We start from the raw sequence: 26786 nt of genomic DNA on the forward strand, positions 1-26786 counted from the left end.
ACAAAATGTTTTTCCTAACATATATACCAAGGAGAAGTTTTAATTTATAAATTAGGCACAGTGTGAGATTAACAGCAATAACAGTAAAATAGAACAATTATAACAATATACTATAACAAAAATTGTGTGTACATAGTCTCTCCTTCAAAGTATCTTATTCGCCTTTCTTGTGATAACGTGAGATAATACATGCCAACGTGATGAGATGCAGTGAGGTGAATGTCAGGCACTGTGATGTAGTGTTAGGCTACTATGTAAGGGTTATTTGAACACAAGCACTGTGATATCATGGCAGTTGATCTGATACTCTAAATAACTACTAAGTAACTAATGTGTGGCTAGCATATACAATGTGAATACTCTGGACAAAGGGGTAATTCATATCCTGAGTAGGACAGGGTAACAGATGTCACACTACCAAGATGGTGTATAATTTAAAACTTAGGAATGGTTTATTTCTGGAATTTTCCATTTAATATCTTTGAACTGTGGTTGATCACAGTAACTAAAACTGTGGAAAGTGAAACTGCAAATAAGGTGGGAGGAAGAGGAACTACTATAGTCTAGATAAGAAATATAATTGTGTAAACTCTAGAGATGGTGGTAGAAATGAAGAAAGTAGACTCACTTAAAATTATTTTATAAAATCAAAAGACTTGATAATAGAGTAGATGGGAGTAGGATGGAAAAGAAAATATCAAAGATGTCTCCCAAGTTATGAGTTGGACAAGGGGGAAAATGAGAAGCTACTAAATGTGGTATGAAAAAGAGGAGGGAATACATTTGGGTTTTTGAAGTGTTGGGAAGATAAAAGTTTAATTTTTAGCTACTTAAGTTTCAGAGGCTTGACACATCTCATTGATAATGTTAGTAAATTACTTGGGATATAAAGAACTGGAATTTGCTAGATAGGACTGAATTAAAATTATAAAACTGTACCAAATCATGCTGAGCAACAAAGTAAGATGAGAGGTGAAGTATCCTTTAAAGAAGGCAATTTGGAGGGCATTGAGCTGGACAGCAGCAGCTTCAGTGAAGTTCTGGGCAATGTAAGAAGATCCAGAAAACAAATGAACGATTGGCTTCCTAAGAAGGAAGAACACTTCTTTCATTGAAAGATAAAAAGGCGGAACATGACTGGTACAGAAGTGAGCATGCTCACAGGGTTGCTATGAGAAGATGAAAGCAGTCTAGGGCCTTTTGTCCTCAATAAACTAGGAGAGGGCAAAGAAGAAGCAAGCGATGGGATTAAAGAGACAGGAAATAGGCAAAATAATCACAGAAACTGAAAGAGAGGGGAACTTAGAGAAAAATTCTTCTTTTTAAAATAGAAAATGAATAGATTCCCAACTTCCTCAGAAAGTAACACTTGCTATGAGGGGTATTAGAATGTTTCTTGGGTAATAAAGTTTAAATTTCATTTTCAATTTTGTTCAGAATAAAAGAATCCACATAAAGTTTAGGTATTAAGAAAATCATATGCTGTGAAAATAAACTTTTATCTGGAAATGATAAGACTAGATTTATTACCCTGAAATAGCTACCTATTGCCTGTAATGGAAACAATAAGGAAAAATTAATCAGCAGGAATTCTGTTAATTGTCATTTAAACAGAACCATTTCCTTTCTTTGAAAATCCTTCTGGAAATGTCCACAGGGCAAGAAGGGTGCCTCAAACTCAAGGTGCAAACACAAGTCACAAGACAAACAGAGGAAATTATTCCATCATAAATCTGTCAGTCAGCAAAACAGCCCATTCACACCAGCATAAAGGCCTTATCTGCTCTTTGGCTCTATGTTCTGGTTATTTCTCTTTCCTTCCCTCAAGCAGGGACATTTAGTCATTGTAATCAGGGAACCTAGAATGTGTGAGGGCTGTTAAAATGTATCTAGCTCAATACTCTCCAGATGTTTTAAGTGGTATTAAAAGAATCACATGGAGTCCATGCACTAGAGTCTTTGGTGACAAAGAACTTGATAGCTCTCAAGGGCACCCATTCCAGATGGACAGCACTTCCTTCCACGCATCAGACAGCATCTCTCCAATGTTTTCAACTCTGAGTTTGCCCCATTTGAATTTTTATCACAACTCAAATTCCTATCCCAAATACTGTCCCTCCAAAGAGGAAAGATAGCTATCCCAACTGTTTTCTCCAATTCACATCTCCAAATTCTTATTTTATTTCCACTTCGTTATGTCTTACCACAATATTTCTGTGATTGGGCCCCAGTTTGATTATACTGATGCCCAGAGCTGAACACAATTATCTAGATATTCTCTAGCAAGGAGGAGTAAAGTGAAACGATAATGTCTTTTATTTGAAATACTATGTTTATATAATATGTAGATTGCTATATGATTAATATATTTACTATATTTACTAAATATCACCAGAGTAATATTTCATTCAAAATATTAGTGCATCCAATGATTTCATAGCTTTCTTGTCAATAACATCACACCATTGACTCATTGTGACAGGTTAAGAATGGTTGCCCTAAGATGTCTGTGTCCTTATCCTTAAAACCTGTGAATATCATACCTTATGTGACAAGAAAGAACTTTGCAGATGTGATTAAATTAAGGATGCTGAGAAGGGAAATATCCAGAATTATCTGAGTGGCCCCAGTGTGATTACAAGATTTTTACAAGAAGAAGGCAGGAGGGCCAGAGTCAGAGGAAATGTGACAATAGAAGCAGCCATTAGAGTGATGCAGGACCATGGGCCAAGGAATGTGAGCAGGCTTTAGAAGCTGGAAAAGACAAGGAAACAAATTCTCCCCAAAAGCCTCCAGAGGGAATGCAGCCCGGCATGCGCTCTTACTTTCCCAACCCCTAGAATAAACTATAAAAGAATAGACTTGTGTTCTTTAAGCCAATAAGTTTGTGGTAATTTGTTGAAGCAGAACTAGAAGACTAATACTCTCATATTAAGTTTAAGTTGACATCCACTTATCCATGCACACTGTAGCTAAACTTCATATGACACAATCAGCCCTTTGAATCTAAGGGGTTTCGCCTCTGCAGATTCAACCAATCACTGATAGAAAATATTTTTTAAAAAAATTCATGTTGGTACTGCACAGGCACACACCTTTTTTCCTTGGCATTCCCTAAACAATGGATTATGACATCTATTTGAATAGGTATACTGTGTCAGGTATTAGAAGCAATCTAGAGATGATTTAAAGTACATTGAAGGATGTATGCAGGTTGTATATAAATACTACACCATTTTATATGAGGTACCCAAACATCTGAGGATTTGGGGATCTACTGGGGGCCTGGAATGATTACCCTGTGGAGAGCCAGGGATGACTGTATTTATTTAGTTGACTTTCTGGATGTAATTTTTTAAAACCTAAGGATTATTCCTGTAAGTTTTATTTGGTTTGCTTTATCTCATTTTTCAGTCTATCAAGAAATCATTAAAAATCAATTCTAATATCCAAGTGTGCATAATCCTTCCATCTTCATGAAATTCAATGATATTTTATAAGCATATTTTTATGTATCATTAACAAAATCACCAACCAAAACATTGAGTGGGGAGGACAAAGGGAAAATTCAAGAAAGATACACCTCTCTCCAGATTTTGGGAATCTATTTGTCAGTAACCTTGTTGTATTTCATTCAAAATGTATTTTTTAATCCTATCCAAAAGCCTATCATAAAATTTTCATTAATACCTTGGACTGGTGCACACCTCTGATAGTAACCCTGACAAGGATATGAAGTTGATCCAATGGGACTTGCTTTTTGTGAATCTGTGCTGGTTTCTGATGATCATGGGTTTCTAGTGTAGGCATTCATAAACCACTACTTTACTAATCTGCTCTACAATCTTGTGCAGGGTCCATCACGTGTTCACAGGCTTCAGTTTAATAAGTAAGTTTTTTTTTTTCAAAGACAGAATAGTTGTATAATATCCAAGAGATATCAGAGTACCTAGACATTGTTTATCTTCTTAAAAAAATATATTGAAAGTAACCAGGCAATGTGATGCACGCCTGTAATCCCAGCTACTCGGATGGTTTAGGTGGAAGGATTGCAAGTTCAACCCAGTCTTGGCAGTTTAGCAAGACCTCATTTTAAAATAAAAAGTAAAAAGGTCTAGTAGCTCAGTGGTAGAGCACCTCTAGGTTCATCCCCTAGCCAAAAAAAGAAAAAGAAAAAGAAAGGAAGAAAGGAAAGAAGAAAGAAAAGAAATATTAAGAAAAAAATTTTAAATAAAAAATTGTTATAACTAATTTTATCCATTCTTTCTTTTTTTAAAGATTTTCTAGAATATTCTTATACTAACAAATGATCTAGAAAGCAATTACCAACATGGCATCCAGGTAGTTGGGTAAATAAAGTACCTACAGGTAGTTTCTTAGTCAACTTTTTCATTTCCCTAAGACTGAAAAGAAATCAAGTAAAGAAATTCTACAGGGACTGGGATTATAGCTCAGAGGTAGGGTGCCTGCCTAGCATGAGTGAGGCCTGGGGTTGGATTCTTAGCACTGCATATAAATAAATAAAATAAAGGCCCATAGGCAACTGAAGCAAAATATTAAAAAAAAAAAAAAAAAGAAATTCTACAATAGTAGAAAACCAGTGATGTCCTATGTTATGTTCGACTTATGTTCTAAGTCAGGGGAGATTCAGGGACAAAGATTTCATGTTCAAAAAATCCAGCTAATATCAATAGTCTATGATAATAAACTTTCATTCTGTCAGTAACGTCTTTCACCGAGCAAAAGTTTTAAGTTTTGATGAATTTAACTGGCGGGGTTTTCTTCCACCAGCTGTGCTTTTGGTTTCACATCTAAGAACCCTTTGCCTCATGCTTCCAGGTCAGTTTGAATCAGGTGCTTGTCTGGAGCTCTCTCTGTCCACGCTGATGTCCACTTCAGGTTTCAGGCAGCCTTGAACGGAGGCTGGGCAATGCTAAAGTTAAAAACAAAAATAGGTAAACTCACCACCAGTTTGGTGTTACTTCAAATTCTGATCTTCTTTCCTTAGCTGCTTATCTTGTTCACTTTTCAGAGTCCTCAAGTAGCTACTTTATGTATTCTTTTCTTATTTTCAGCTGAATCCATGGGAGAGACCAGGAGCAGTATGCTGACTCTATCTCTCCCAGAGCCATGACACCAGCTTGTTAAACATCTAAACCTCAGTGAGTCAGCGCAAGTCTCTCTTCTCTTTCTCTTTTATACCATCCCCAGAAACTGGAGTTTTAATTACAGTGAGAACTGGAGAAGTAGCACCGGAACAAGGGTGGCATCTCCTGCAGCCACCACAGGCTCAGGTATGGTGCTGTCCTCTCCCTGCCTGTCTCCCATCTTTAAGTTAAATTATAGAAATCACAACATATCACTTAGTCATATTTCCATACAAACATCTAAAGAGGATATTTTACTATATAACCACAATGCTATTGTCACATTAAGCCAACAAACAATAATTCTTTATTGCAGACCACAGGCCAGAGCCAGTGTTTCCAGTTGTTCCCAATAGGTAACCAAATCTTAATATTTTAAAGTACTATAATAACACAGTAGAAGAACTTTGCTGACATGTATTCAGAAAAGGTCATAATCTCCCTCTTATATGTTCAACACCATCTCAACCTTCATTCCTAATCTTAACATTTTACATGATGTTTCCCCTTCCCGGAATCCTGATGTCCAGCAAAGATATAGTATAGAGGAAACCACAAATAATTAGGGAAAAAAAATTTTCATGCACAATCAAAGAATTAATCAGTCATATGTTCCTCTAAATCTATTAATAGTGAAAAATTATCCTATGGTGAGTTAGAAATAATTCCTTAGGGCAGTGTTTTCAATCTTCAAGTCATGACCCATTAGTGAATTGTGAAGTCAATTTATTGTATTTGATCCAGTATCATTCAAGAAAAGAAAGAATAGAATAGACACTTCAAAGTGCATTCTACATTGTAAGGGCAGGTACTTTTTTCTGACATTTTGTTTCAGTTCTATGTATGTAAATACAGATGTGAGCTGAGGATACTTCTGAGGAATGTACTGTTGGGCAATTTCACCATAGAGCGTTATTATACAAACTAAGATGTCTATGACATCACTAGATGACATAATTTATACAGGACACCATCATGTGTACAGTCCATGATTGACCAAAACCTTAGTACTGCCACACATGTGTATATATATATATATATATATATGAATTGCAAAGAAATCTGTTTCTCATTGCTGGTAAGGATGTGGAGCAAGGGGAACTCTCATTCACTATTGGTGGGAATGTAAATTAGTATAGCCATTATGGAAAATAGTATGCTGTTTCCTCAAAAAACTAGAAATAGTGCCAGGCATGGGGGCACACATATGTAATCAGGAGGATTATTCAAGTTCAGGTGTTTAAGACCAGTCTGGGCAACATAGTGAGAACCCATCTCATAAAACAAAATAAAAAAATTAAAAAATAAAAAACTAGAAACAGAACTTCCGCATGGTGCAGCAATCCCATTACTGGCTATGTATGTAAAGGAAATGAAAACAGAATGTCAAAGAGTTAATCTATACTATGCCAATACTGAACAGTGCAACACTAGTCACAGTAATCAAGATGTGAAATTAATAGGTGACCATTGATGAAAGAATGAGGAAATAAGATACACATACAGACACACACACACACACACACACACACACAGAGAGAGAGAGAGAGAGAGAGAGAGAGAGAGAGAGAGAGAATGGAATATTATTTGACTATAAAGAACAATGAAATTCTATCATTTGCATCAGTGTGGATGGAACTGGAAGACAGTAATGTTAAGTGAAATAAGTCAGACACACAAAGACAAATACTGCATGTTCTCACCTGCATGTGCAAACTAAAAAGTTGATTTCATAGAAATATAGAGTAGAATAATGAATATCAGAACCTGGAGAGCATGGGGGAGGAAAGAATGGAGAGGGACAGGGATGCAATTTAGAAAGGAGGAGCTTCTAATATTCTATAGCACAGTAGAATAATTATGGTTGACAATAATTAATTGCATATTTCAAAATAGCTAGTACAGAGGATTTTGAATGTTCCAAATACAAGGAAATGATAAATGTCTGAGGCAATAGATATGCTAATTATCCTAATGTGATCATTATACATTGTATAAATGTATTAAAATGTCACACTGTACTCCATGAACATGTTCAATTACTGTGCCAATTAAAATAGATTTTTTAAAATAGAAGCCTCTTTCTTATGATATGTTGTGATCAAGGATTTTGAAAGTCACAGCTTCATAGAAAGTCCAAACTGGCCCTGTATCTTAGAAGGCTAGTCCCTTTTTTGATATGTATAAAGAATGAATCCAGAAGATTCACTCATCCCTTCTTCCTATATGTCTGGTTGATGCATGGTTTTCTACAGGGTCAGGGAAGATAATCAGCAGAATGTGCCCCAAGAGGCTAAGAAAGCCAGCTTTCCCCTACAGAATGCTCAGAATACTGTCAAATCAGAGGGTGAGATCATGAGGAGAACATAAGGAACACAGGCGAGAAATCAGGACAGAACACAAAGTGAGGAGAACATGTATATAGAACCTTAGACCATCAGTCACATCTATCCAGCACCATGCATGCCAGCCAAGATGAGGAGCCTGACCACACCTGCAGTGTAAACTATGAGGACGGCTGAAGTTAGTGCGTGGTGCTTGGGCACCACCTCTGGGACTTAATCCCTGCTTTCTTTTTATTAATTGGGTGTTCTTGGAAATGTTAAGCACACTGAGTCTTATTTTTATCATCTATTAACTAGGAGGAAAAGAGTTATTGTCTCCTAGGATTGTGATGATGATTAAATGAGTTAATACCTGTATAGAACTTTACCCTCTGGAAAATGGTTAAGATCTAAGGAAAGTAACTCCTGTATTTTGGAGGGTTTATGGAAGTAAGTGGGAGAGTAGAGAATAATAAGATAACTAAATAAGGCAACATACAATGACACTCACAATGCAATTATATTTTTCTTAGGTGGTTAGATTCAGTATCAAGACAGGCTTGAAACTGCTTACATTTTGTTCCCTGTTGAAAACCTCAGTTTCTCATCACACTGACTTGATCGAAGATACCTTCATTCATATCCTGTAGGGATAAATGAGAAATTAATACTGAATTGAGAATTTCAAATATTGATTTCTTTTAAATACAAGTTTTTGTTTTTAAATACTAGTGTCTTTTATCTAAACCCTTCCTTACTTTAACATCATCTCTTCAGGTGTGTCTCTTACTTTTGAAAACATTCAGACCTCTGCTGAGTGTCACCTTCTCCTAAGAGAAGTCAGATAGCTATCAAGACAGGGAGAATCCAGGTGGTTGGATCAGGGGTTACAGAAAGGAACGTGGGTTGCTGGGGAAGGAAGACAGCGCTGTTGAGGACGGGTCAAGGTGGGGGGTGGGGGTGGGGATATGTAGTTCCCAACAGAGGTCCCCAGATTCCGGAGGACACTGGGATGAATGGAAAGGGAGGATGTACCTGGTGGAAGCCCTGCTTTTCTGGCACGCACTAGAGGCTGCAGGAGAATGCTGCAGTCAGATCACAGCCTGGAAGTTGGAAATCATCCCTGGCATCAAGGATAACTGTGCCTTCTCACCATAACTCAGGGACAACTCACACGTAGATGGTGATGGTGTATTGTCATAGTTCAACAGACACATTTTGCCTGCTTCCCAAGGTATGAGAGAGTAGAGGCAAGGCACACTTTTAATCTCTTTCTTACATCTTTTCTGCCCCATTCGCCATATCATTTACATGCACTTGATTGGAAAACAATATTGATCATACTCTATTTCTAACTGGTTACAGACCATAATCATAGCTACTTCCTTTGTGTATCAGTTATAAACAAATATCATTGGGTTTAAATGGTATTTTAAATGTAAACTGTTCTAGGATTATTAAGAATATTCTTCAACCCTAGCTACTATTTTATAAATTGGATGATGGCATTTAAATCTCTTAATTTTGACTTTTTTTTGTACTGGGGATTGAACCCAGGGGTACTCAACGACTGAGCCACATCCTCAGCTCTTTTTGTATTTTATTTAGAGGCAGGGCCAAGTTGCTTAGTGCCTCACTAAGTTGGTAAGGCTGGCTTTGAACTCACAATTCTTCTGCCTCAGCCTCCTGAGTCACTGGGATTATAGGAGTGCACCACTGCACTGGCTTAATTTTGAGTTTTGAATGTAGGTATGAACATTCAGCACTTGGGAAGGTTGTTGTGTACTCGTTACTCTGCTTATCTTTTTGACTCTCCCGCGGCCAGACCAGTCCCATAGCCTCCTTAGAAATTAGAAAGGAAGATGAAGAATGCATTTTCATGTATGTATGACTACTTATATACAGTAGGTCAATATTTATGACTTGAAATAAGCTGGTTGTAATTTGAAGCCCTACTATATAATAAATATTACTAACAAACACCTAGAAACAATACTGAAAAAGTAAGGCAATTATATTCCATCTTTGTGATAAATAATGAAGACTTCCCTCCTAATGAATATTGGGAGAGAAAAAACAAGAAATCTAACAGAAAAGAATGTTCTCTAGGTCTATAACATTTGGTCTCATTACAAGATGAGTACATTTCATTTACTCTTTACAGTATTCTGTTGGTAGGCCTGTTTGGTTAGTTTATTTTCTTTTCTTAAATTATTTCAGTGATAATGCCAGGCCACAGTGCCCCATTGCATGCTATGCACTTTTGTTGCTAAATTACATAAGAAATGTTGGTATTTTCCCTCCAACCTTGTACCTAATAATGCATCATCTTGAGCTTCTTCTCTTCTTCCCAGCCTTCTCCTTTCTCTTTCCAGATGCTGTTGTCTGGTGAACATTAAAGGTACACTTTTGTAAGCTTGCTGGCTAATTATAACAAGTAGAAAACAAAAAAACTTACTTAGAAATCAAGTAATGAACTATAAAGGCAATCATTAGAGCTTTGCTTCTTTATTATAAAAAGAATTTTTTCTAACCATTTCATTTCTCTTGATTGAGATTTGTATCTTTTTCACAAAAAAAAAGTGCTTTTTGTTCCATTGGTTTTGGTATTTTGGGGGTTTTCGTTTTGCTTTTCTTTGTAGTGCTGGAGATTGAACCTAGGGCCTTGTGAAAACTAGGCAAGTGCTCTCTAGCCCTGGGCTGTATCACCGGCTCAAGAATGCCTTTTTATACCTCTTCTCCTTTCACAGGAAATGTCTACACACAGTGTTCTGATTGTACTCAACCCAGGTGGGTAGTTGTTTTTTTTTGTTTTGTTTTGTTTTGTTTTGTTTTTATTCCCCAGATGTTGTTCAGACCAAGGACTGACTTCTCTCACACAGAAACCACAAGTCTCAGTTTTTCCTAAGTTGAAACAAAATGTTCTCCCCATTTTATCAGCCACTTCATGATAAATTTACTGGTTTATGATATTTCTCTTTCATACACTTGACTGTCTTAATTGTCACTAATTGATTGAACTGGCCAAGGCCTAGCAATGTGAACTGTATCTATCATGAAATAATTTTTGCTAGGGGTCTACTATATACAGGGCCATTGTAAACCCATGAACAGAACCCTTTCATCTATCTTAGGGCTCTTCTCTGTCACTGGTGGGAACCATTTTAATATACACATGGGTTTCCATGGATTGGGCTAGATTCATCCTGGTAGTTGTATCTAATAGTGGCACCACAAGTCTGATCCTAAAACCAGACCCAATTCAGTGAGTGGGAAACTGACTCAAAATACCTCCCTCAGAGATTCTGGCACCTGTCAAAATCTCTCCAGGGAAGGTCTTCTGGAAATTCTTAAGACCCTACGAAATTGTGGAGAACTCAACACTAGAACACCTGAGCATGGTGGCTAAGACCAGATTTGGCAGTCTTTGTTCAGATCCTGGTTGTGCCACTTCCTGGTGATTTGGGATACATTGCTTAACATTTGTGTTTCTGTTTCCTCATGGACTGATTCTTCTCCATTGGGGGGCCATGTGGGGACTGATACCTCAAGACTATATGAACCAGATTGGTTCCCTTGACCTCGGGCTTCCAGTTGTTTCCTTTAGGGAAATGGGAACGAAGTTGGAGGAGAGAGTAGTGGGAGTGTTTGCTGTCCCTATACCCCACTGAACTTCACTTGTTCACACCTTACATGCTGCCCTGCCCAGCACCACTGGGCCTTCAGACACACCCCTTTATGATCTGAGGTTTCTGAGAGCAGCTCCTCCCAGAACAATTCTTCATTCGGCTCCAGTTACATCATTTTCTTGGCTTGCCTTTCGGCCTCAGGGTGGGAACAGTTGCCCACTGCTGCTAGTTTTCTGATACTTCCGCATCTCTGATTGATTTGCTTAAATCTGCCTCCATGTCTATAAACAGTTCTTTTCTTCTGTGCGTGTGTCCTGTTTCTACTGTGACCTTGATGAACATACCTCAGAGGGCCGTAGCCAGGATTAATAAATTCAGACATATAAAGTACTCAGAATAGCACAGAGTACAGATTAAATGCTGTGTAAGGATTAGCCATTGTCCTCACAAGGTTGCCCGTCTCTTTTTCCTACCAATCCTGGAAAACATACCACTGAGATTGCCAAAAATAGATAGGGGCCCTGTTTCTAGGAAGCCTCAGGTTTCTGGAAATCTCTACTGAGCTCCCTCTGTGAGGGTGTTTGTGTAAGCTGGGATGGGAAAGCTAGAGTGACATGGGAAAGTCACCACTGGCTGGGGCTGCGGAGGGCAGAAGAAGCATCAGGTTTCTCCGCATGTCGACAGGCAGGGACTGAAGGATGAAGTTCTTCTTGAGAGGTTTGGGCTGAAGGACCTGAAAGAGGAGTCTTCGGTGGACAGGCTACCTAAAGGGTATGGCAGAATACAGGAGAGAACAGGACACCCAGGACAAATTTCTTTCCTCTACTTGACCAGAGCCAACCAGGCTGTTGTCCAAATTCTGAAGACCAGGTGAACTCAGTGTTTGGGACTAACAGGATCTTATCTAAGAATGCCAGCTGGCTGAGTTCACACTCACATATTTATACTGCTGGAAACTGGTTTAGGTGGGAACGAAGACTGTTCTTTAAGAAAAGGGCTGAGGGCATAAACAGAACATCAGAGGACGTGTACAGCAGTGGTTGGCAGTAGAGACTTGGGACCTGACAGGACTCCAAGCAGCTCCACCAGTTCTAGCTGGGCCGCACTGGGCGAGTCACTCAGACTCTCTACACCTCACATGTTTAGTCTGTAAATATGATGTTAATAACAGAGCCTGTACTTAAAGTGATTGTAAGAATTAAATAAGGAAATTCAGATGTAGTGTGTCAAACAGTGATTGACCTATAGTAAGCACTCAAAATCATTCTCCTAATACTCATACAAACTGTGGTCTCCATTACAGTTCTTAACAGTCAGGCTGGTAAGAATCTTGCAGACACAAGTTAATGAAAGGGTAACAAGTCTTGTGAGAATATCGTAAAAGAAATGGGTTTGTGCTGTAAGTAGGTATGTTAATCAACCAGCTTATTCTTTCTTTCCTTGCAAAATTCACACCCAAGAAAATTGCAATCATTATCTAAACTACAGGATGCCTCTGCCCTTAAGATCATAGTAGAGTTTAAAAGTTAGGTTTTGCCAAGGCTCAATGGCACACACCTGTAATCTCAGGAACTTGGGAGACTGAGGCAGGAGGATCACAAATTCGAGGTCAGCCTTAGCCACTTAGTGACACCCTCAACAACTTAGCAAGACCCTGTCTCAAAATAAAAAAATAAAAGGACTGGGGACAGAACTCAGTAGTAAAGCACCCTTGGGTTCAATACCCAGTACCAAAATAAATAAATGAAAGTTAGGTTATGGAATCAGGCCTCGGGTTCAAGTCCCAACACTGTCAGTAAAGAACTCCTTGACCTGAGCAATTTACTTTATCTTATGAAGCTTCATTTATCTCATCTGTAAAATGGAATAATCATTCCTGCCTCACAGGATAGTTATGAATATTAAGGGAGATGAACAGGCAAATCTCTTAGCAAATGTTGACTCTCTGTTAGTCTACCAACAATAGAAGGAAGTGGTGAGAGTTTCACTGTTAAATAAAATACATGCCTCAAGAACATTTGGGAACTTTCACAGTAAAACATTCTGCCATACTGTGGAGAGGATGAACTGGAAAAGATCATGGGGAAATTTCTGGAGTGGTGAAAATGTTCAATTCTTATGTGGAGTAATGGTTACATGAGTCTATAGTATTGTCAAAGCTCATGGAACACTGTAGATATGCACTTTATTTATGAAAATTATCCCTTAAAGGAAGAAAACAGCAGTTATGAAGTCTACTCTTGATCTAGGAGTTTATCTCATCCTATTATCTGTATTAAGCTTGGAAAACATCATTGGTAATGTTGATTTAGAGAAGCAATGAGATTGGTACTGTCATCCATAAAGTGCACAATTAAAGGTTCTCTGTCGTTAAAGGTACAGCTTCTGCTCAAAACTCATTCACCAGAAACTAGTAAGAAACATAGATCTCATTTCATCAGATCTATGGGAATAGTGAATCTAGGGCTTATCTTCACTGCTCTTACCTAGGGCATTTCTACAAATGACAAGAGGAATGACTAGGCTAGAGTCACAACTACCCAATGACCAACTTGTATGTGTCATTAACTGTTGTGGTAGTCTTGCTACAGAGGATTAAAGCATTCATACCTGATGAAGGAAAGGATGAACATGTGAACAAATGGATGAATGAATGGACAAGCAAACATTCACTGAATGGCCATCATGCACCCCCATGAGTAAATATAATTCTCACGGAAACCTTATGGAGGGGCTGGGGATATGGCTCAGTGGTAGAGTGTGTGCCTAGCATTCATGAGGCCCTGGTTTGATCCTCAGCACTACAAAATCAAAACAACAACAAAAATTTATGGAGTAAATGTTATTATCCCTACTTAACAAATGAGAAAGGGTATGCTTAGAAGGGAAGCAATTAGCCTAATCATACCAAAGATAGACTCTTGTATAATCTGGTATATCCTGAATAATTTCCATTTATTGGAGGTCATTTTTTTTTTCTTAAGACCTCCTATGGAACTTGGATGTGACTCAGTGGTACAGTTCTTGCTTAGCATGCATGAGACCCTGGGTTTGATCCCCACTAGTACCAAAAAGAAAAAAGAAAAAGTGAAAAAAGAAGAAAGAAAAAAAAAATCTCCTATGTATTTTATTAGAGCTTTTATGTTACAGTTAGCATACATAGAAAGAGTTAGTCTTTATTCCAAATGCTATCCCAGCCACCTCTGCTAGGGAACAAATTAATAGAAAATTATGAGGTAGGATATACTTTCAAAGTGTTAGTCAATATTTTCCTGCAATATTTTCCCCTTACCATCTCTCAAACAACAGGGAGGTTATTCTGAGTTTCATTATGCAGAAGCAGAGTAGGTTAACAGAAAGTAGAGAAAAAAATGAGCTTCTTTTGACTTTTGACTCTCCAAAATCTAGGCTCCACGGAGACTGGGAAAACTATAAAACATAAATAAGATTTACAAAATCTGCTTGATAATTTAGAGGGAAAATGCTCATTCACCATTTCACAAGGATTTCCTCAGGGTGACAAGAAGAGGCAAGTTAGAAAGTAGCCAGGAGAACAAAGATGCTAAAATGACTCTTCAGAAGGACCTGCCCCTTTCCTCTCCCTCACCCATTCAAGTGTGTGGGAAGGACTGAGATACAGACAGTGACTCCCGCATCAAAGGGACAGAGCCAGAATATCCCAGAAGATAAATTACTATCCAGGAGAGAGACATTGAGGGTCTGGGCCCCATGGATGACCTTTATAGTGGATGCCAGCATGGACAACAGACACCCAGACACCAGACTCAAACCCCACACCTCAGGCTCCACCTCTTATCACTGGGAACATACTCCAGAAATTAGGTACAACCCTGGAAAGGTGAGAGGAAATCCCCAAACTGACAGAGATTAATTTTGGCTGCATTGAGGGAATGGGGATTCAAACAGAAATTAAATCCAGTTATAGAAAAACATTTTTTGCACAGTTGCACAGGGTTGTTTTGATGTTTGTCTATTGGCATACATATTGCAATAGTGATCTCTGTGTTCTACTTCAGGTAGAACAGCATGAGAAGGGAACCAATATGTGAAGCTTACCAATAGAAATTTAGAGGGGAAAAAATTCATTAAGGACAAAAGGAAATGTCTCTTTTGACTTGGTCCTTGCATTTCACACCTTTATATTCATTGAGTTTGTCCTGTTTGTGTGTGGCACCCCACGTTTACTTTTGTTGAAAATTCCTATGCCTATTCCTTCTGAGTTATGTGCTCTCTGCTTGTACCCTTCAGAGTCTCTGATCATGTTAAATTTTTGTCCTAGGACTTTTTTATTTTGAAGCAGAGTTTTTAAAAAGAGAGGCATTTTATTGGTTGAACCCTTTGCAAAAGTCCTCTTATCCAACAGGAGTTTAATAATTTTTTCATGGCTGTTGTGTGTGCACCACAAGCCACAGTAGCTCCTTTGTTCTTACTTACGTAGCTTCTAGTCTCCCATGAATCACCTGTTAGTGAATGACCCAGGCATGACCACCCCAGAAGAAGCAAAAACAAATTGTGGGGAGAGAAATGAACACTAAGTCATTCGCTTTAGAGAAATGTTATCACTTGAACCATTGGTGACTTCTGTCCCAGTCCAATAGCTGTTGCTCCATCTCTTTGACATAGGTTGTCAAGCAAAAAGGTACAGGGACCAAGGACAAGTCTTGCTTATTAAAGCAGGGAAAACCAGCCCCAGAAATGGGAGATGAAGGAACTGGGGATACAGCTCAGTGGTAGAGACAGGAGTCTCAGGTTTCAGTCTCCATCAAGAAGGGGGAGAAGGCAAAAGAAGGGAGAAGGAGAGAGGAAGGAAGAGGGGAAAGGGAAGAGGATGGGAATGAGAAAGGGGAAGGAGAAAAAGAGAAATTAATATAGGGAATGGATTAGGAGAAGAGACTAAGTAATGGCAATTGCTTGAAAAAGAATTACTATAAATGAGTAAAAGAAAACTGCACATAGGACAAATAAGACTCCACCCCATTGACAATTGACCTGAAATAGCAATCACCTTAAGAAATGTTGTAACTATTCCATATATGTATGACAAAAAAGTTAGGAACACATGGGCTTAAATTCCTTCTCATAGACTCAAAATTATATTGCCACTTAAAGGTTCTAAGAAGGCCTGCAACAAACAAAACTATATTACTTTAAGCCAGACTTTTCAAATTTATTTGAATACAATACACTTTCCGGCCTTTCTGTTAACACCCTGAAAAACAAGTTTCACTACACACAAGTTTGTGAACTGCAGATAAACACTTTAAAATTTTTTTCTTCTCCTTTTATTTACTGACTTTTCAATATTTGTATTTTCATTTTTACCCTCATGTTTATTTCAATAGAGATCCTAAAGATTACAAATATTTTTTAAATGTCAAGAGTTCTTTGGGTATGCCTATAACAGCAATGAAGATGTAGAAGCAGAGGCTGAAGAAAAGAATTCAGTGCAGTGGAAGATCCCAGAGAGTAGGCCCCAGGTGGAAAAATAGGTGACAGCTGATGAAGTAATTCCTGGACTCAAAAAAGGGGAAGATAAAGTGTGTAACTTAGGGGACAGGGACTCTGGGATCATTTTCTAACTTAGGTTAAGGGATTCAGAAGAAAGTACCACCTAGATCCACTTTATACATTATCAGAGTAGGGGGGTCACAAATACATTGTGATTTGAGAAACAATCTAGAGTAGTCACAAAATCAAAAATGTTGAATATTCTTTTAATTGGTTTAATATAGTTTTGAAATTATCATATTGCTCAGTAGTACATGTTAAATTTTTACCTGGATCATAGAAGGAATTTAAAAATGTTTATTTAATTTATACCATAGCCTATATTATATAGATATGTTATAGGATATAAAATAAATTATTTTGTTTTGACTTTGGTGCTGGGGATTGAGCCCAGGGCCTCATGCATGCTGACACTGCACTATCCCCACAAAACCCTGTATAAATTGCTTTTTAACCTACGCTGCTGCTTAGTACTAGTTTCATCTGTAAAGCTTATATTTACAAGTGTTTATTTTAATATTTGCTGTTTGGGGGGATTGTTCTGTCTTTCAAAAACACCTCCCTGGCAGCAAAGAGATTGGGAGCATCAGCTCTGGCATGAGACACCCCAGTTTCATTCTGGCTCTGTCACTTATTAAGCATGTGAATTAGTCAGGTTCCTCTCTGAGTTTCTCTTTCTTCACACACCAAGTTGGGATAATAAGGTTCTAATTCATAGGACTGTCAGCAGGATTATATGACAACACAAGTGAAGTTCTTGCATAATGGCTGGCATGTGCTCAATAATTAATAGATATCAGCAGAATCCTAGCAAACTAATGACTGGGATGGAAGTAGAGATGAGGAAAGACAAAAATATGCAAAGGAATATGGTGGTGAAAAGATCCACGTTGGAGAAATTGAAACTTTTCTAGGGTTAATCAAGAAAGAAGTGGTGAGGTGCTAGAAAGTCCCTGTGGGAGACAGATTGGACAAATGTAAGTTTGAGAGATGCTTCCAGTTTATATATTTATTCAGTGCCTTCTCTGTGCAAGGGACTATTTAGGTGCTTAGGAGTTTTCATTGTAGTGTGGGAGAAAAATGATACATAAGAGAATAAGTTTAAAAAAGACAAAACTGCTCATAGTAATAAGAGCTATGAATGGATTAAAAGAGAACAAAGGGATAAAGGAAGATGGTGATGAAGTTTTACATGGGAGCTAAAACATAGGCCTAAGCAATGTGAATTTGGGGGAATCATATACCAAACAGAGGCAGCTTTTTGTAATAGTGCATGTTCCAACATGAAGACCAATGTAGGGAGTGAAGGGAGGGTGTTAGGAGATGAAGTCTTAGGGGAGACAAGAGACAAATCATGGAGGAGCAGGTAAGTCCTAGTAAGGAATTTTCTAAATGTGGTAAAACATTGTGAAAGATTCTTCCCCAACCTGCTTGCCTCCCTCACCTGTCCATCACAGGGTAGTTGAATGTTATGGTCTGATTTATATTTATAAAATACCACGGCTGATGTTTTAAGAATAGACTGTTGTTGAGAAGGGATAATGGAAGTAAATAAACCATTATGAGGCTATTGCAGTAGTCCAAAAAATAGATAATGATGCTTTGGACTATGATAGTAATGTAAAAACATGCTTGGATTAGAAATATACTATAACTTTCAAATTAAACCAATATGATTTGGTTGTAACAAAAAAAGGGTCAAGTTTGATTCCTGTGCAGACCATAGTTACTTGGAGTCTTAGATGAATGGATAAAATATACCTGAGGGGTAGGTTTAAAAGCTGGAGTTGACTAACCTGGAAACTAAACAGGTAAATAAAAAGACACCTGAATGATTTTTTTTTTTTTTTTAACAGTGAAAAGGGAAACTCTGGGGCTGGGGATATAGCTCAGTTGGTAGAGTGCTTGCCTTGCAAGCATAAGGCCCTGGGTTCAAATCCCCAGCACTGAAAAAAAAAAAAAAAAAAAAACAAGGAAAGGGAAACTCTATCTGGGCACAGTGGTGCACGCTTATCATCTCAGTGACTTGAGAGGCTGAGGCAGTAGGATCACAAGTTCAAGGCCAGCCTCAGAAACTTAAGCCCTGTCTCAAAATGAAAAATAAGTAAATACAAAGGACTGGAGACCCACGTGGTGGTGCACACCTATAATCCTTCAATCTTGGGAGGTTGAAGCAGGAGGAACACCAGTTCAAAGCGAGGCCCTAAGCAACTCATTGAGACCCTGTCTCTAAATAATATATAAAGAAGGGCTGGAGATGTAGCTCAGTGGTAAAGCACCCCTGGATTAATCCCCAGTACCCCTAAATAAATAAATAAATAAAAAGTGTGTGCGGGGGTGCTGTCATGGAATGAACAATAAAAATATCTCAGTTTATAAGTTAGTTAATCTACCAGCAAAGATCCACATAGAGCATGAAGTTGCTTCTGATTTATAAGCTTCATGAAAAGCCAAGGTCCTCAAATTAATACTGAAAGCTAGATGAGTTTCCTTATCCAAATGTAGAGTTCAAAATGTACTCACCTGACTATAGTCAGTTAGGTCCCCCTGCTGGTGACTAGGAAAATTATCTCTTGATATAGTATGCTGATAGGTGCTAACGTTGCCCTGAGCCAAATACACGGTGTAGGCCAAATTGTCTTCTTTCACATTTTTTCCCCCTTCCTCCTGATGCCTACCTCACTGCCACCAAGACCAACTATCACTGGTGCCATGCAACATCCTATCTACAGGATATATACCAACAAATAGCATTTTTTTTCCTGAGACTTATCAAGACATACTTTCGTGTCCTATTAACACATCTTCTTTGTGCTTGACAATAGTCAAAGAATAGGTACTTAGCTCTCTAAAATAATGTAATGTTTTTAGCTAAAATTTTTCCTCATAAAGAGAGAATAAGTATAAAAATTTCAGAGAGAACTAGTGGTGAGAAAGGAAGAATATTGTGAAAAATAAGAAGAAAAAAAAAGGATTCTCATCACATCAAGCTGTCCTTGGTAAGCATTGTGCCTCCAATATTCCCTACTTAAAACTAGACTTGCCACTGCAACACCCTCCCTGTTCCCTCAGAGGAGTGTTGGTTGCCTGCCCACAACTTCTGATCTAGGGGAAAAGATTCATGGTGAGTGAGCCATGTAGCCAGGACCCTAAGGAACATAGGCCAGCCTTCAACTTTTCCAGGCAAGGCGTGTAAGTCAGGCCTCCAGTACACACAATAGAGGTCAGGTCAAAACTCATTTCCAGGCACAGTCACCATGGAGGTAGTTGCTAAAATACTTGATTTTTATGCCATGGTCTCAAGTCAAAAAGCACAAAGAAGTTGGACTCGGTGGCATACACCTGTAATTCTAGCTACTCCAAAGGCTGAGGTGAGGCAGGGGGATCTCAAATTGGAGCCCAGCCTCAGCATATTAGCAAGATACTGTCTCAAAAAGTAAAAAGGGTTGGCTGGGGATGTGGCTCAGAGGTAGATCACCCCAGGTTCCATCTCCAGTTGCTGGGGTAGGAGGTAAGCACAGAAAAGCACAGGTGCAGCATCTCATTATGAAGTGCACCTGGAAGAGGTGCAGGTTCAGGGTACTAGCCTGTGGGCATGGCTCACCCAGGGCCAGATAAAAATGGACTTCAGGCATTTGTTGCACCTTAACACTTCAACAAGAGCCTCAAGCTTCATTTAACTATTATTCCTGAAAACAACAATAACAACAACACATTTTAGTGCCAGCGCCATTCCGGTTCATCCATAAACCTGTGTGTTGATGGGCTTTGTTAGTCTGTAATTTCTGACTTGCTTACATAGCTGATTGTCGGGGGGTATGCTCAGAGTTCACAATAAAGATGTCCAGAATTTTACATAGGGATTTAATTTTTAAAGTAAGATGTTTTGTGAACATGAAAAAAACACGAAAATTCGATTTCTCAGTTTCAAACCAAAAATGTTCTTCACTTTCTTTTCCTGCTCTTCTTGTCTAAGAGTTTTACCTGTCAGGAAAATGTATCAATGTATCATTTATTAAATAGCTTATCTTGGTATAATGTATTTGAAACCTCTATGAAAGGTAAAAGTAAGTTAAACAGTTACTACAGTTTTTGGTGGGGAACTGAGGATTGAACCCAGGAGCACTTAACCACATCCCCAGCCCTTTTTATTTATTTATTTTTTGAGACAGGGCCTAAGTTGCTGAGACTGGCTTTGAATTTGTGATCCTCCTTGCCTCAGCCTCCTGAGTGGCTGGGATTATAGGTGCATACCACCACAGCTGGTCAGTTATAACATTTTCATCATCATCCCTTGTTACCTTCCCCACCCTAACCTCCCTCATCTTCTATATCTTTTTTATTCAGAGATTGTTTATTGCATATCATTTCAGGTACTCTGTTGTAATGTGTATTATAATTTTGAAAAAAAGCTCAATGGCAATCAGTAGTCCTTTCAGTGGAGAGGACAGGGCAATGGTTTGAGTAGCAGCTTCTACCACTCCTATACTGACAGTCATTAAACTCTAAGAACAGAATTGCCTCTTGCCCATTTCCTTCTCCACCAGGGGATGATGATATGAAAGAGGCACGGGATTTGTCTTATTCACTGCTGTATCTCTACTGGTTAGAATGATGTCAGACCATAGTGGGCACTCCATAAATATTTTTAAAATTATTACATAAGATCATTATTATGATCTTTCACTCAGGCATCCTGAACTGCTTGGTCATCCCTTTTTGGCCAGCATTCTAGGTGGTCTACTTGAATAGGGCTTTTGAGGAAAGGGGTGGTCTCATCACTGACCATGAGCTAGTCTCTGAATAGTGAGGACCCACATTCAGCTAACTGCTTTCCCAGAGATAATGAGAGTTTCTATTAGCTACTTGCAGTAAGCCAAAGATGCACAATAGCATTTTTTAAGGTGGAAGAAATCTTGGGTCCATGTGGGCTACAAGAGCAAAAATTGAGTATTAGTTTTCCTTCTTCTTGTTGGTTTGGTCCAGGAACTTACACTACAGCAGGCTTCATTGTGTCCATACAGGGATACAGTCATTTGCTTTTTTTCTAGGAACATTGTGTTTTCATCATCTTGTTGTTGGCATTAAGTGCAGTTTGTTCACGTGAACTTCCAAAGTCAGTGATATTTCAGAAATGTTCTCAGGAAACAATACCTGTTTTGATCTCAGGATAACTGAGTAAGTCAGAAGAAAAAAGGAAAAACAAGGAGGAATATTTGTGTGGGTGTGTTAGCACAGCACACCAACTGTTTACATCAGTGGGAGTTTATATTTTCCTATCCAGTATCAACTACTAGCCACACCTAGAGTAGATCAAGTTAAATCAGTATAAATTGTTTATAAACAAAGTTACCTAGTGATTTCATCTAAGTCTCACTTTTTAATTTTTTTGGTACTAGGAATTGAACCCAGAGTCGATTAACCACTGAGTGACATCCTCAGCCCTTTTTTATATTTTATTTAGAGACAGGGTCTTGCCGAGTTGCTTAGGGCCTCACCGAGTTGCTGAGGCTGGTTTTGAGCTTGCAATTCTCCTGCCTCAGCCTCCCAAGCTTTGGGGATTATAGGCATGGACCACAGCACCCAGCTCATCCAAGTCTCTTTTAAAATTTTACATTTCACATTTCAAAGTCAATAGTACAGATCCTGGGTATAGTTAAACCTGAAAGCTGGCAAATGCCAAATTCCATGGGCTAAGTACATTGCAAAGCCTAAAGGAAATAAACTATAACTATAATCTCATTTACTTTGTAAAAAAATCGTATTTCTCTTTCTGCTAACTTGAATCTAAATTTTGTGGCTTTCTAGTTACTGATTTTTGTGTCAAAAAAGAAATGCTAGTGACAAAAATTAATTACATTCAACTTGGAATTTTATAAGACTCTTCCAGATGCAGATTAGGGAGACCCTAAAAGAATCTCCCAATAAAAACAAATAAAACATCAGAGAAAAATATCTTTTTAAATTCTTGAAGTAGGGTAAAGTAAGAAACATTCAGTCTTGAAATCAAGTGAATGCAGGCACCCTATGAAGTAAGCAAGAATAAGACTTTTCCCTGAAGCATTTCTGAGTAACCCTGAAGACACTGAATTTCTACTTTGATGGTTGCAGGTGACACAAGGGAACAGTTAGGTGAAGAATATAAACTGGGGCTCTGAAAGTCTACATCATTGGTATAACAGGAAAAAATAAAAGTCATCCTGTCTCACTGACGGTGAAAGAAAGAAACTGTTTGTCTCCAGATGTGCCATGGAGAGAAGGGTAAAAATCTCTCTCCTGAAAATGCATAATCACAAGGATTATTCGCTCTTACAGGGATTTACAGCCTGAATTCATACTGCCACGGTGATGTTAAAAAAATGTTTAAGCTGAAAATTTTATTCAGTGGAAAATATTGTCCCTTTTGGCAGGAGGAAAGTTAGAATTAAGACCTTAAGGATTCCAATAAAGATCCAAGGAAAAGGAATTAAAGTGAATATCATAAAACCCACAAGGAAGCAAAGTAATGATTAAGAGATGGCAGAAAAATAGGGGGAAAGGACTCAAAAAGCTTATGTTGGAGTGATAACAGATTAGCTACATCCAAAGAGAGAATTTGCAAACTAGAAGAAAGATACAAAGAAATTCAGAATGTATTCCAGAGATGAAAAATATGAAATAAACATGGAATGTAGACTGAGGTCTAATTATCATTCCAGAACAAGGTAATAGAATAAAGAAGAAATAATATTTGGCAAAGATAACAACTGTGTGTTAACTTTCCGTCACTGGGATAAAATACCCCAGAAAATCAACTTAAATAGAAGAAAGGTTTATTTTGGTTCACAGTTTCAGAGGTTTCAGTCCAGTCCATGGTCACTTATCTCTTGTTTTGGGGCCTCTAGAGAGCAGAACATCATGACAAAGGAGTGTGGTACAACAAAGCTGCTTACCTCATGATGGCCGGGAAGCAAAGAGAAAAACAAGAAGGGGTAAGGCTCCCCATATCCCCTTCAAGGCCCACAGTGACCTAACTTCCTCCAGCATGGTCCCACCACTTTAAGTTTCTTCTACTTCCCAACAGCATGCCAGGTTGAGTATCAAGCCTCTAACAGGAGCCTATGGGGAACACTCTAGATCCAAACTATAGCAGGCTAGGAATCCTCCAGAACTGTAAAAAGATGCAGATCTAGAAAGACCAGATAAACAAAACAAGCAGAATTTTTAAAAAATCTATACAACTACAAAGCACCAAGTAGTTAAAGCACTTCAAAAGCATACAAAGTGTACTCATTACCCACAACAGACTAGCAATGAAGTAACTGACTTTTCAACAGTAACAATGGAAACCCGAAGGTAGTAGAGTCCTCCATCCAGCCTGAGATAAAACAACTATTACTCTATTAGTCTATGGCCATAAGAAGTAGGGGGAAATAGAATAATTTTCAGACAAACAAAAACAGAGACTGCCACTGAAAGACCTCATAAAAGTCTAAATGAAGGACTCAAATGCAAAAGAATTAGTGAACAAAGATATTGGTCATATGTGGACAAAACACAGAAGTCATTGTTTGCAATAAATGATTAAACTGATTGTAATGCAATAAAAAGCAATAGTAATTATTTGCCTAAATCCAGATTTTTTTCTGGATTTTTAAATAATAATGAAAGGGTGATCAGAATTAGAACATTCTAAGGTGCTTGTAGTTATTGAATAACTATAAACTTTGACAAGTTTTCTCATTAAAATAATCTGAAAAACTACTAAAGTAAAAAGCACAAAACACATTACTTCCAAGTTAGTACATATTTATAAGCCAAATATAAACCAGATGCACATACCTGTAATCCTAGCTACTTGGGAGGCTGAGGCAGGAGGATTGCAAATTTGTGAACAGCCTGGACAATTTAGCAAGATCATGTCTCAAAATCAAAAATAAGAAGGGTTGTGGGTATTGCTCAGTGGTACAGTGCTTGCCTAGCATGCACAAGGCCCTAGGTTCAATCCCTAGCACAGGGGAAGAGGAAGAGGAGGGGAAAGAGGAGGAAGAGAAGAAGGAGGAGGAAAAGAAATTCTGACTTCCAGTGTGGTATTAGCAAGTGGTACTGATAATATCAGGTCACATGGGCAGAGTGGGATTAGCGCCTTATGAATGGGATTATTGCCTTTTTAAAAGAGATCCCAAAGTGCTGGGAATATAGTTTCAGTGGTAGAGTGCTTGCCTAGCACGTGCAAGGCTCTGGGTGCAATCCTCAGCACCACCAAAAGGGTGCTCTCACTACAGCTCAAATCTACCAGCACTTTGATCTTGGAGTTCCCAGCTTTCAGATCTCTAAAAAATTAATTTCTATTGCTAGTAAACCACCCAATCTATGGTAAATGGCTATAATAGCTCAAATGTACTAAAACAGCTGCCCTCTTGAAATCTAAGCAAGCACAGGTAGTTACTTCTTCTTCTTTTTTTTTTTTTTGGTAGTTACTTCTTCTAATTTTCTTATTATTAAAAGACAAAATTGTCTTTTAATAATCTCAATGATTGAGTAAAAATAAATTTCTATACCTATAACCAGAGAATCAAAATGCAAGAGCCCAAAGAGATCATAGGGAGCTTCTAATCTGACCGTCTCTAGTTTAACAACTGCAGAATCTGAGACCCAGAGAGAATAAATGGTTTTCCCAAGGTGTCCTAGTTAAATTGCAAAAGGGGCAAGAACCCGGGTCTCCTATGCCCCCATTCAGAGACCTGTCCACCCACTCTACCACTTTCCATTTACCATTCTAATATCAAAGCATTAGATGCCCACTAAGAATACAAACTGTTGACTGGGTAGATCCTTCTGTTTTCAGGATGATGAATTCTAACTTTCTCTGGTCATTAGCTCCAAGATGCCACGGTGAAACAAATGGCAATTTGTCCAGACCTGCATTCATTTCCAGAAACACACTTACATTATCTGCTGGCACCCTCATCCTTTTCATGGGGAATTCAAAGAATAGACCTCAGCGGAAGTGGAAAACCTGTGGGTGGTACCAGATATTCTGATATTATCTCTTCTAATTTCCCCAAGGCAGCTTCAAACATGTTACTTAGTCTTTTGTTACATTTTTTTCTCCAGGAATGTTTTTAGTGAAATGGTCTTTTACATTTAGGCAAGATGAAACCCTTTCTTAGCAACCACTTCTGATCTTTGTGTTAAAGAATGTTGGAGGAATTAGAGGGTCTAAGATAAGCAACTGAAAAAACTAAAGGGATAAGAAATGATTTTTCTATAGGAATTTAACGAGGTGGAAATATTTAATCAAGAGACAGATAAGTGGTGATACAAGTGCAAAAAAATGCATAAAGAGATATTGTAAGGGGGAAATGATAGGGGGAAGGAGCAGGGGTATGGAAGATGGTGGAATGAGACAGACATCATTACCCTATTTACATGTATGATTATGCGGATGGTATGAATTCACATCGTGCACAACCATAGAAACAAAATGATGTACCCCATTTGTGTACAATGAATCAAAATGCAGTCTGTAAAAAAACTTAATTTAATTTTAAAAAATGAAGGGATGGCCTTATGGAAAAGTAAAATACTACTCTTTAAGATAACTTGACTGCTGGGTTTCTATGTTATGTGGTATCCAAAAGTAATTTAAAATTTAGAGTATTTGATAAATTCTATGAGTGTGTGATTAGCTTTATAAAAAAAACTGTTTTTTAAAGTAGATGTGCTATTTTCCAACCCCATTAGCCATGTATTGAGTATTCCAGTCGTTTTTACATTGGTGCCAGCACTTGATACTGTCAATTTAAAAATACTCATTCTTATAATTATGTGATTTTTACCCTAAGAATTGTTTGCATTATCTGTGATCATAAGGGTTTTTCTTTTGGTTTTATAGCCTTAATTCTTATATTTAGGCATAACTCTGATTTTTTCGATCTGAAATTGAGGTGAGGCACAAGACCAAAGAATGGGTTTAGGAATTTTTTTGTGAGAGAATTGGAAAACATTGAGCAATAAGCTGTTAAGGTGAGTAGTATTTTTGAAATGTGGTTTACAAATAAAACCAATAATCATTTCAATATTTCTTGACATTTGGTGTGTAATATACACAACCAGGAATTGTGAGCAGGGAAGACTGCCAAGAAGTAGTAGATTCATTTACTTCTTTCTGATGC

The sequence above is a fragment of the Sciurus carolinensis genome, chromosome 4 (genome assembly GCF_902686445.1).
Source record: "Sciurus carolinensis chromosome 4, mSciCar1.2, whole genome shotgun sequence".
NCBI classification, from domain to species: domain Eukaryota; kingdom Metazoa; phylum Chordata; class Mammalia; order Rodentia; family Sciuridae; genus Sciurus; species Sciurus carolinensis.